Below are 13082 nucleotides of genomic sequence, written 5' to 3'. Positions count from 1 at the left end.
AAGGCCCTGGAGGTGAGGAGCTTCCATCCCACCAGGACTGCAGACTCTTCCTCCAGAAGAGAGACAGTAACTCCAGAGTTGGGCTTGTGGGTGCTGGTCCTTATTTATTTAATTTCACCCAAGTTCTCCTGGGTTTTGAGCAGTTGCCATGGTGAATTCAGCACTTTGCGGACCAATATACAGTGGGTACATCAAGTCCCTCTGACAAAACGGGGCAGAAGATAAAGGACTCGTGGGTGAGCTGCTTTCTTTTTGCTTGCCTCCGTTTTTTCTAGAAACTTGATGCTTGACATACCTACCAGTATTACCATTCCCGATGACATATATGTAAGAGAATATACCTTATTTATTTTCTCGTAGGCGGTCTGCCTTCACAAATGTCAGTGTCTAGTCCTAGAAGAACCAAATACCTCAATTTTTGTGTTCAGTACTGTACTATCTTGTAAATAGATCTGAGCAGGTCTGTTCTCACTGGTGGAAAACACAAGTTTTGGTTTATTTAGTTGCCAACAGGTGTTTGCTGGTTATTTATGACCTGAAATAATATATTCCTTCTTCTAAGAAGACATTTTGTTACATAAGGATGACTTTTTTTATACAACAGAATAAATTATGTGATTTCTATGAAAAAAAAAGTATCTAGATGATACACTTTGAGGAGGATTGAATGAGTAAAGCTCGTGACAATTAACTGTTTCTTCAAAAATACCAATGAGTATTAGCTATAATTCTCCATCTACTTTAGTACACTTTGTGTCTGTCCATAGTGGGCTGTGAGGGCAGAGACTGTCTTAATCATCTTTGTATCCTTGGAGTCTGAGCCACCTATGTATGCATAGGAATTACTCCTTCAGATGTCTGTTGAATGAATGAATGAGATGCTTTTCCCACTCTAAACCTCAGTTTGTGTTAAATCACAATTGCAAAGAAAAGACCATTGACTCCAATTTTAAATCAAATTAAAGCAAGCTTGAAATTCCTGCCAGGACTGTCTCTCCTGAAATCCTTGGATTAAAGAACAGTACCCCAGCTCTCTAGGAGCACAGTTTTATAGCACAAAAAGTTGCAAAGGGGGGGGGGTGTGTTGAGAACTCTCAGATAACAGGATTTTGACAAGCATAATACAAAGGCAGATAGTAGGTTAATGATCTAAATGGTTTGACATTTCAAGTTAGGGAGTAAATTTAGATCCCAATACCAGAATTTATGAGGTGCTGCTGATAACTATTATTATTTATCTTTAAATGCCAGGAGTGGCTATGTTTTGGTTTAAACTGTTTTTTTTTTTTCCCTTAGGTGTTTAAGATGAAGCAAGTCAAACTGACTTTTGTTTCTATCTATTATTAAGAGTCAGCTAAGTTTCCATGACAGTCACTCTTGGGGGAACTTGAGAGCAGTTTCTTAGTTCTGCTAATGCCATTTGCACTAGTATGGGTCCAGGTCTTGCTGACCATGTGGCTTCCCTTGGAAGCACCAGGGATGTCTCCCTTCTCCAATAACCCCCCTCTTCATGGTAAGTGCCTCCATTGGCTTTCTGTTCTCCAGTGGTCTCATGAATCTCCCTGATTGGGAGGTTATGTGGCCCAGAGTTGCAAAGCTCTTTAGAGAAGTTCCCTGTTCCCTGGGTTTTAGACTGACTCAGAAGGCAAGAGCCAAATATTGGTTCTTGGTCCCTTTTAATTTAACTTTAATTTTGTCTTGATCTTAAATATCTAGCAAGTCAATCTCACCAGTCTTAAATTAAGAATACTGGGCTTTAATTTTAATGTCTATAACCTTACAGTCATTTATCCCTTTTTATTAATTGGAGTCTGTACTATCCTATCTGTCCTTTAAGTGATGGCTTATTAAAGTAACCCAGGTTGTGTGTTCTTGAATCAATACCTCTGTAAAACATTAACAGCAACATTTAGACCGTTTATAAGGAAAATACAAAATAAAATTAACAAGAGTAAAAACATATTTATTTTGTGTACTAACTACCTTGAACTTTGACTGAGTTATATTAAACCCTGCTGCGCCCCTCCCCTGACTCAGGCAATGGCAAGGCCCTACTGAGGTGGATGGCGCAAGGCGTCCATCCTCTGGAGGAGCGCAGTATGTTTCTGGGAATGGGCTGGTTTGTTTTTGTATTCCTTTAATAAGTATAGTTGCGATTTCTCATATGACCATTAAGTGTGAAGGAAAAAACATGACTTTCCCAATTAATGCAACTACTTCTAAGAATAGATCTTTTTGCTCTAAATGCAATGATTCAGTTGTGGAGCGTAAATTGTTAATGTCTAATGAAAAACTCCCTGTATTCCTGTCAAGGAAGTTTTTGAGAAATTAAATTAAAATCTAGAGAAGAAGAATTAATGTTAAGAAGACAGATTAGTGCTTAGTACTGGGCAACTTGTTCTTGTTCCTGTGCACAATGGTTTGTGCTCTTACTCTTGTTTGATTAAAATTAATAACAAGTTAACCACTTGCCATAACCATGGCACCGGTTCCAGTCAGTAAGTCAAGAAAGAATAGTCAAGGTATAGGCCAATAGTTGGGACATTTCTAACTATTATTAAAAGTTAACTAAACAGAAACAGCTCAAAGCAAAACGCGAACTGAAAGGAAAAATGCTTGCTTATGCATAAGCCAAGATACATTATTCTATTCTAATTGTAGCTACGTAATATTTTGTTTCTTTGAATAATGATTCCTGTTTTGTAACCACAAAGTACTGTGAGCCTGCCAAAATGAAAAGTATGTATGATCAACTTCACAAGTAAAGATTGGGATCAGCACCTTCACTTTGGTGTCTGTGTTGTTTCTCCACCCCCCTTTTGCCAACTCCTCACCATCTCCTGAGACCCCCTGTTGGAGCTGGACTCTGACAAAACCCCTGTTTGAGATCCTAGTAATCTTAACAACAAAAATTAATCTTTTGAATATAACTTTAAATGAACTGAAGTCTGGCCTGCTGTGGAGTCATTCTGACATGTAGTAAGATGGGAGGCAGAGACTTATCTCAGGTAAGGCAGGGCTCTTTATAAATCTTAAGTAAGGTGTTCTAGTTCTGAAGCTGATTTTTGTTTCTTAAATATCATTTATAAAGTTTACATATATATTTTTCAAGGTAATATGAATATTAGCTAACACAATATGATATTACATTTAAAACATGAATTACAGAAAGGCTGGCAGCTTTTAAACTTTTATGGAAAAGTTGCAAAATGTTTGGGTTTTATAATAATAACCTTTACATACATTAGGCTCTCATTAAATTAAAAATACATTTAAATTTTACCCCAGTGTAAAAAGTAACATAAAAACTTTATATCTTATTGATAACAGGTCCAGTTATAGAACAGTAAATGGTATAAATAAATCTCCAAAAAAGTTTATTATACTTATAAGCCCAAAATTACTATACAACTTTAGTTTGGAGAACACCAGCTTGATATAATGTTATTTTAAAGCTTCTACCTTAAAGATTTGTACACCTGGAAGATATGAACATATTTAGTACACAAATAATAGTAATAGCACCATAATTACATTGATATTTTTATATTTAGTTTAGCTCTTGAGGAAATAACATTATAATATTTTAAAGTAACAGTTGTTGTTTAATCATAATTGTATAATCCTTAATTCATTTAAGATTACTTGCTCAAAAAAATAAGACTTAATAAACACAATGTTATGGATAAATCAATGTTTTAAGAAATCCTTGTCTTTTTAACATATAAATTAAACTTTGGTTTATATCAGTATATTAACATTTGACCTTAAGGAAAAACTTTAAATAGCCTTGACTGATTGTTTTACATATATATATATGTATAAAATCAACTCATATAGAACTTTTAATCTCTCTTTTCTGTCATCCCTCGTTTTGCTCACAATATGAAACAATCCTTGTAAATTTTTGAATTTAGACAAATTATTTCGTTTTAATAAAAAGAAATACTTTGGGGCTGGGGATGTGGCTCAAGCGGTAGCGCGCTCGCTTGGCATGCGTGCGGCCCGGGTTCGAGCCTCAGCACCACATACAAACAAAGATGTTGTGTCCGCCGAGAACTAAAAAATAAATATTAAAAATTCTCTCTCTCTCCCTCCCTCCCTCTCTCACTCTATCTTTAAAAAAAAAATAAAATAAAATTCTTCTTAAAAAAAAAAAAAAGAAATACTTTATGTTGTTTATATTACTCTTAATTGGAACAGTTGAAACTTTTGGACCTTTGCATATAGAAATCGTCAATAAACCTTTGTATACAGAATTACATCTGCTTACCATTTCATGAAAACACAATGTTTAAGTATATAGAATTATGCCTTTTGGGGCTTTAAATTTTTAGTAAAACCATTTTTAGTGATGACAAAGCAACTTTAACCCCCCCCTCTTTTTTTTTCATTTACAAATTTATAAAAACATCAATAATGTTACCCAATGGAATTTAAGGAATTAAGAGTACTTGATGGTATATTTAACAGTTAGCATTTTAACCTTGTAAATTAATCAGATGTCTAACAAACAAAATTATTGATAAATATGAGTAATCCCATGTCAAATCTACTTAACTTATTTACCAAAATACCAGACAAGTATATTGAACAGCACCAGCCATTTCTTCCTTATTGAAGAAAATTTCTAGAACCAAGGGATATTAGACACTTTAGAGACATCAACTTTTTATTAATTTTTTGACCACCTAGAGAAACTTGTGTTAAGTTTGATTTTAAAGACATATTTATTTTCATCTGTTTATCTAATTTAAGTTGAACTCTTTTAAATCATGTGAATTAAAGGTATTTGAACCCATTTTTAATTTTATGAGTGCTCCTTATATATCGACCAATTTTCATATCATGTACATGATATATGGACATATGCACATACAACATATAACACAAGTGTGCACACATAACACAATAGTAAAGGCCTTATAGCTTTTCGCAGGTGAAATCTCTATTGCAATGTTTAAAAACTGCATAGTTGAATAAAAAATAGGGCTGATTGGAAAAACATTAACTTAGGTCTGTAGGATCAAAATCATGAGCTCAAAAAATACAGAATCTAAGAAAAAGCAAGAGTCCTAGAAAAAAATGACCAGCCAGTAATTAGTAAAGTATCATACAATTTCCTTTTTGGTTTAGTCTCATATAAGTTCAGGTAAAGGGCACTTTTTTATAAATATAACTTTATTTTATTTATTTATATGTGGTGCCTAGGATGGAACGCAGGGCCTTGCTCATAGGAGTCATGCACTCTACCTCTGAGCCATAACCCCAGCCCTTTTACTTCCCCCCCCCCCCAGGGTTTGAGACAGTCTCCTACTGAGCTTCTATTTGCATTTCAATGTAAATCCTGGCTGAGGTCCAGAAGGAGCTAAGGAAAACTGCTGTTCTGAGCAGAAACCTCATGCCTAAGGCATTTTAACCATTTTTTCCCCCTAGTGTGTAATTGGACAGGTTTGGATGTCTAAAATTATGATACCTTACTTTCTATTACCTTTGAGAACAAAGCTATGATGTTAAGTTCCTTATTAAAATAAGCCTTTTGCTGTTGAGCAGGTCTACTACCTTGTGTGGCCATTCCTAGGTTTTGTCTTCCTCTCTCAGTGACTAACAGGATAAATCTTGCTCCAAACCCTGATCAAAACTCAAGGGGAGTAAATCTTTGGTAATAGGCTGTTCAGATATTTTTAAGAGGTCTAAGGTAAGAGGTGAGAACAGAAAACCTGGCACTTGTATTCAATTGACTTCTAGATCTCTACAGAGAAGCAGGAGAAGCATACCTGGGGCATTTGAGGCTAAAGTTACCTCCACACATCTAAGGCAGATCAGAACTTGGGACACTGTATACTTACATCAATTGCTCTCTGGGGCTGGATAGAAAAGTAGGAAACAGCTTTGGCAGGCAGAGCCCAACATGCCTGCTCTGTATTGAATGGTGATTGAGAGCTGCCTAGGCCGGGAAACCTTTCTCCCAAGTTTTGAAGAGTTGCATTAAATGCATTAGCTGCATTTAAGTAGCTGTGGGTGCTCATATCATCCTCCAGAAGGAAAGAGGAGCTGAAGTATGGGGGGGGCGGGGTGCAGGAATCCTCCTGAGAATCCTGCTGTGTTCATGCATTAGAGGCAGCACCTTTTGCATCCAACTCAGTTTTTGACTATTAAGACTCCTTATTAATTATTTTATCTCTGACAGATCAACTTTTCACTGCAAGATTGTACAAAGTTTCAAAAACCTATTTACATACCAGATTGTTACAGTAAAACATCATCTTAGACACATATACATCTGCCGCAGTCCGGCTGCAGCAAAATAACCGGGGGTGACGAACAACTTGTGTAGATTGATACAGCAGGAGTAGGAGCCGTTTATTGTAGGACAGGAGCGGCATTTATACATTCCACACAGCTTATCTAATTAACATAAACTCGATACAGCAGTCAACCAATAAGGAATCTCCACACTTAATGGCTCGCTGGCGTGACTTCACAAACCACTCCCTCTGGCAAAATGCCAGGCGCCATCCAGACTTGTTTACAGACTCTAACATACATCCATAGGTAGCCCATTCAGCCAAGATCATTCCCAAGAAATAATCTATAATATCAACACATTATTGCCCATATCTTAAAGGGCCAGAAACAGATACAAAGACACAATGACAGAGAGGAGCTCCAAACTATGGCCGACAGACAGGAATCTTTAAAACAGACCAGATAAGGGGAAAATCTCCCCAAGTTTCCAACTCCCATTTAACTATGACACCTACACCAGTGGCACCATGTCCCCACGAGTGGACCTGATGTTCCCACAAAGAGGAAACCAGACGTGTAAAATCAAGGGTCTCAGTGTGTCAACTTTACTGTATTCATTTTCTTTTCTTTCTTTCTTTTTGTAGTTGTTTTTTGTTTGTTTGTCTTAAGTAGACAGAGATGGAGCAATCCTTATAGTGTAGGGAAGGAAGGCAGGAGTTCCCCAAAGCAAAAGGGACTTTGGCAGCTACTGGGAGTCCCTCAGTCCCTCCCTTTACTTACAAGAATAGCTTCTCTGGTTTGGTCCAACCCCAGGCACACTTGCACATCTCCTAACTTTCCGGTCGTCAGCTCTCAAAAAGTTCACCTTACATCCTTGGCATGGAAGTAGTTACTTGGAGTGCTAGGCTTCCCAAAGAAAGCAGGTTGGGGGGACACCTTTGGAGTCCCACCCAGGGTGTCAAAATTTGTATCTGAAAGTTCAGTTCCTGTCCTCAACCTATTAATGAGAATTTAATGAGGACAGGGTTTGAGAAAAAATGAAAAAGAAGGTTTATTGTTTTGCTAACAAAGGAGAAACACAGGGGATTTCTGTCCCAAAGGCTGTGACTCTCTTGATCTGGAGGGATAAGGGGTTTTAAAGGAATTTTTCTAAGAGTTACATTTTGATAGGGGTTCCCAGGGTGCCCTGATGGCAGGCTATGATTCACCTGTTTATTTGGAAGATATTCATTTCCTAGATCTCCAGCAGGCATTTCCCTCCTGCAGTGGATGTGCTCAAGGCAGCCAACTAGGGGAAGAAAAGAAAACATTGCTTCCCTAATCCTGCTCAACAAAGTGGGGTAAAGTTTATCAAAATTTTTTAAAACACAGCTCAAAGGTTTCAGGCTTACTTGCCTTATTACCCATTTTGATGTTCAATTGTCTTAAGTTTCTACTAGAGAAAAACAATGAAAAGGAGAAAAAAAAACCATATAGAACACAGAAAAAGACACAAGAAAACAAGAACCAGGTACCAAAACCGAGGGAGCAGAGCAACGTCTTGTAATGCTCCAAACAGGAGCACATATGTTCCTTCATCAGACATCTCTCTGTCCTTCCAGAGGAATTCCTTACTGAACCAGTAACAGAGGACAAAGCGATATTTCATTACTGTCCTAGACAGGAGTGTATGTGCCTCATCAGGCACCTCTCTCTTAACCCAATACCAGATGTTATAAGGGCGCCACTTACCTATGGAGGCCTCCTCCCCTGAATGCTTGCTAATTGTTTTAGTGCAGCAGTTCACTCCAGCAATCCAATGAACCAAAGGCACACCTGGGGCCTTGGAACATCTCAAGTTGTGCACCCCCTGGAACGGCATTCCAGCCCCGAGTCCCAGAGCAAAGCTCCAGCTTCAGAATTTTTGGTGGTCTGATTTCGCTGGGGCCTTCAGATGTTAAACTGCAATGCAAAGAAAATTCCACCAAATCCAATTTTAAATCAAATTAAAGCAAGCTTGTAATTCCAGCCAGGACTGTCTCTCTCGAAATCCTTGGGTTAGAGAACAGTACCCCAGCTCTCTAGGAGCACAAAAAGTTGTGTGTGTGTGTTGGGGGGTAAATTGAGAACTTACAGATAACAGGATTTTGACAAGCATAATACAAAGGCAGGTAGTAGGTTAATGATCTAAATGGTTCAACATTTCAAGTTAGGGAATAAATTTAGATCCCAACACCAAAATTTATGAGGTGCTGCTGAGGTTTCAGAGAGGGTTGAGGTTGAGGTTTCAGGGAAAGCCAGGCATGGGTGATTTCAAGGCATGGGCAGTCATTTCAGGCAAGTTTAGAAATCGCAGTAATTTATAGTAAAACAGAAATTAACTTTTCATGACTTTGTGATGAGATGGCTCCCAAACTTAAAATGGAATTAGGATGGGTTCATCATTTGCTCATCTCAAAATGGGAATTTAAAGCTTATCTCGGGGGGGGACTGAAGACCAAATGTCAGTGAAATCACCTATTATTTAATAAATAATTGGGCACAAACCTCCCACCCCAAGCAAGACACTGTACCAGGCTGCTAGAAGGAAGACAAGTGCAATTAGAGAATAATATATTAGCATTTGGCAGCCCAAATCCTCAAGCATCCATTATCTTACCTTGATAAGTACGTGAGGCCCATTTTATTGTGATTCTGATCCTACAGAGGAAGAAACCAAAGCTTAGAGAAAAAAAGTGACGGTTCTGGTTCTCAGCCATCTTACTGGTTGAGGGATAGACCAAATCTTGTGATTTCAAATACTGTTTCATATATATATATACTTATTTAATATTTATTTTTTTTAGTTGTAGTTGGACACAATACCTTAATTCCATTCACTCATTTTCATGTGGTGCTGAGGATCGAACCCAGGGCCCCTCTACCGCTGAGCCAGAATCCCAGCCCTCAAATCCTGTTTCTTTTCACTGCACTCTATTTTTCCTGCCTCAAGGAAATCTACAGTGCACAAAGTAATTATCATAGGAAGTAGTGGAGTCAGTGCCCTGATATATACATATGAAATCGGTGTGTGAATGTGTAGGACTGTGTGTGTGTGCGCTTGCGTGTGCTTACATGCAAGAGCATCCTTTGTGCCCTGAACAGTGATTAACACATACCGTTTCTTTCTTTTTCCTTATATTTCTTTTCATTTTTTTGAAGTGCTAAAAATTAAAGCCAGGGCCTCGGGACCTTGTGCATGAGTGCCCTGAACTACTGTCCATAGTCCCCTTTTGTTTCCTTTTTTCTTTTTGCACTAGGGATTGAACCCAGGGGTACTCTACCACTGATGTCCATTCCCAGCCCTTTTTATTTTTGGTTTTGAGACAAGGCTCCCTAACTTGCCCAGGCTGGCCTCAAACTGGAATCTGTCCTGCCTCAGCCTCCGGAGCTGTTGAAATTACAGTCACTATTCTTTCTTTCTTTCTTTTTTTGTATTTTTTTAGTTGTTGATGGACTTCAATTTCTTTACTTTTATGTGGTGCTGAGGATCGAACCCAGTGCCTCATGCATGCCAGGCGAGCACTCTACCACCGAGCCCCAGCCCCAGCCCCACTATTATTTCTTTTAACTCAGTCCTCCCACAGCTTTATAGGCAGTTTTCCAGGTGGAGGAATTAAAGCTCTGAGAGGTCAACTATTCAAGGACAATTACAACAAGGAAGTGAATCCGTTCCCAGTATGGTAGGAGGAGGAGCCTGCGAGAAAGAAAGAAATCAGAAGAGGCTCCAAAGAGGAGGTGCAGTTGAAGTTAGGCTTTGAAGAATGGCTCAAGCCTGGTTTGTCTGGTGCACATCTGTAGTAGCAGCTACTCAGGAGACTGAGGTGGGAGGATCATTTGAAACCAGAAGTCGGAGATCAGCCTGAGCAATACAGCAAGATGGATGGAGGCAAGGAAGAGAAGGAGGTAGGAGGGAAGGAGGCATCAGGGCTGGAAACCAGCAGCTTTGTGAGGAAGTCAAGTCTGTCATTCATGCAGGCTTTTCCTTGGGAACAGCTACTGGCCCTGTGCTGCAGCACCTCCTGCACAAAACCAAGTGCCACCTTGTGCCTGTGTGTCAAAGGTTGTTGGGAGCCTTCTGAGAGAACACCAGTACCAGCAGCCCTGGAGGAGCCAAAGATCAAGACCAGGACCGGAGGCAGATTGGCACTGTGAATTCTCTGACCTTGGATGTCAGACCAGCATTGCCACTATTAGCTCTAGGGCAATCTTAACAAGTCCCTGCATCTCTCCAAGTTTTTGCTTATTCTTCTGTAAAATGAGTGCCACAGTATGGGGAAGTGTCAAGGACGCACAGACAGACACATACAAAAAGAGTCTGTAGCACCGTGCCTCCAGAGGTTTGTCTTCACAACCAGAAGCAGGTTTTTGTTGTTGTTGTTGTTGTTGTTGTTTTGTTTTAATTTAACCCAGAGACTCTTTACCACTGAGCTACATCCCCAGCCTTTTTTATTTTTATTTATTTATTTTTTATTTTTGAAACAGGATCTCCTGGAAATTGCTTAGGGCCTTGCTAAATTGCTGAGGTTGGTCTTGAACTTGCAATCCTCCTGCCTCAGCCTCCTGAGTCTCTAGGATTACAGATATGCATCACTACACCACTATGACTGGCAGAAGCACCATGTTTTAAAAAGGCAGATTGAAAGCCCTGAATTAGAGACCTTAAAGGGTTTTTTTTTGTTGTTGTTTTTGTTGTTTGTTTGTTTGTTTGTTTTGGTACCAGAAATTGACCCCAGGGGCACTTTTCCACTGAGCCTCATCCCCAGCCTTTTTTCTTTTTTCTTTTGAGACAGGGCCTAGCTAAATTGCTGAGATTGGCTTTGAATTGCAATCCTCCTGCCTCAGCCTCCGAAGTCACTGGGATTACAGGCAGGGACCCTCACACCAGCTCCCATAGTATTTTTTAACACAAATGATCTCTGTTTAGATAGTTTATGTATACAGACTTGCTTCAAATAAATCTGCCTATGCGCAGTGATGCCAAGACCCTTCCCAAGATAACCTTCAAATATGAGGCAATTGCAATTAGAAATCCCTGTAACAAACTGGGCATTCTAGATCAGCTTGGCAACAGAGTAGAACTTGTCTTACAAAAAGAAAAAAAGAATCTTTATAACAAATTATATGTTTGTTTTGTTTTTGAAACAATGTAAAAATTATCTTAAAATGCATCTGGAGGAGGGGCTGGGGTGGTGGCTCAGTGGTAGAGGGCTTGTCTGGCATGTGTGAGGCACTGGGTTCGATTCTCAGCACCACGTATAAATAAATGAATAAAATAAAGGTCCATCAACAACCAAAAAAAAAAAAAGAAAGAAAGAAAGAAAAAAGAAAAGCATCTGGAGGAATGTGAATAACAATTGTATTTTTATTTTTTATTTTTTGCAGTATAGGAATTAGAACTCAGGGCCTTACACATGCTAGGCAAGTGCTCTGCCACTGAGCTACACATCCCCATCCCAATAAGTATTTTTAACACAAAGATGCAGATGAAGGGAAAAATAGAGTTCATATGAAAATATGAATATGCAAAAATCACCATGAATACTTTATGAAAAAAATAGCAATGGAACAGGGTGTGGCGTGTGCACCTGAAGTCCCAGCTGCACCATAGGCTGAGCAGGGCGATCACTAGAGAGCCGGAGTTCCAGGCAACCTGGGCAACAGGGTGACTCTTCATCTAAAAAAAGAAATAAGAGAAAGAAAAGAAGGAAGGAGGGAAGAAAGAAAGGAAAGAAAAGAAGAAAGAAGGAAAGAGCAACCAGCCTTCTGTCCTACTAGCTATTAGACCTTAGAAGAAAAGTCCAGGGTGCCAGGTGTGGTGGCACATGACTGTAATCCCAGCTACTCAGGTGACTAAGGCAGGAAGATGATAAATTTGAAACCAACTTGAGCAACTTAGCAAGATTTTGCTTAAAAAATTTTTAAACATTCTCCCTCCCTCCCTTCCTTCTTTCCTTTTTGGTACAGGGATTAAGCCACTGAGCCACATCTCCAGCGCGCCCCTCCCCAGGCCTTTTTTTTTTTTTTTTTTTTTTAAGACTGGGTTTCACTAAGTTATATAGGACCTCACTAAGTTGCTGAGGTTGGCTTTGAACTTGCGATCCTTCTGCCTCAGCCTCCTGAGCCACTGGGATCACAGACATGTACCACTGAACCTGGCAAATTTACAAAAAAATGTTTTAAAGGGCTGGGGATGTGACTTAATGATAGAGTGCTTTGAGGCCCTGGGTTTGATCCAGCACTGCAATACTAATACCACTACTACTACTACTAATAATAATAGTCAGCACAGCACAACATCATCCAAAGGCATGTATCTCAATGAAACAAAACAGAGTGGCTAAAAATATACAAATGTACATCTTTAGTATATAATTAAGATTACATTTATAATTAAGTCCATTAAAAGGGGAATGGCTGAATAAATTAGAATGTATTTATAAATGGAACATTACTGTGGAACATTATTTGTCATTAGAGAGAATAAGTAGGAACTGTATGTATTGGCCTGGAAAAAAGTGTTTGCTGTGTATGATCAAGTAAAAAAATACAAGTCACAGATGGACAGGTGTGGTGGTGCACACCTGTAATCTCAGTGGTTGAAGAGCCTAAGGCAGGAGGATCACAAGTTCAAGGCCAGCCTCAGCAATTTAGCAAGGCCCTAAGCAACTTAGCAAGACCCTGTTCAAAATAAAAAATTGTAAAAAGCGCTCCCTGGCTTTAATACCTAATACAAAAAAAAAAAAAAAAAGTCACTGAGTGAGGTGCATAGTGTGATGTGATTTGCATAAGAGTTGCTCGCTCTTTCTTTCTTT

General features: G+C 39.0%; 1 long non-coding RNA gene across 1 annotated transcript; it reads right to left on the bottom strand.

The window, feature by feature from the left end:
- Positions 1–6521: 6521 nt before the first annotated feature.
- LOC125612216 lies at positions 6522–12187 on the bottom strand. The gene is made up of 4 exons (XR_007342556.1): positions 11856–12187; positions 8888–8928; positions 7981–8190; positions 6522–7537 (listed from the first exon to the last, which is right to left on the bottom strand). It is a non-coding gene; the product is annotated as an uncharacterized LOC125612216 (long non-coding RNA).
- Between the last annotated feature and the right edge of the window lie 895 nt (positions 12188–13082).

Source organism: Marmota marmota, unplaced genomic scaffold, assembly GCF_001458135.2.
Source record: "Marmota marmota marmota unplaced genomic scaffold, marMar, whole genome shotgun sequence".
NCBI classification, from domain to species: Eukaryota; Metazoa; Chordata; class Mammalia; order Rodentia; family Sciuridae; genus Marmota; species Marmota marmota.
The sequence above is the reverse complement of the archived record's forward strand: the minus strand, read 5'-3'. Positions and strand labels throughout refer to the sequence as shown.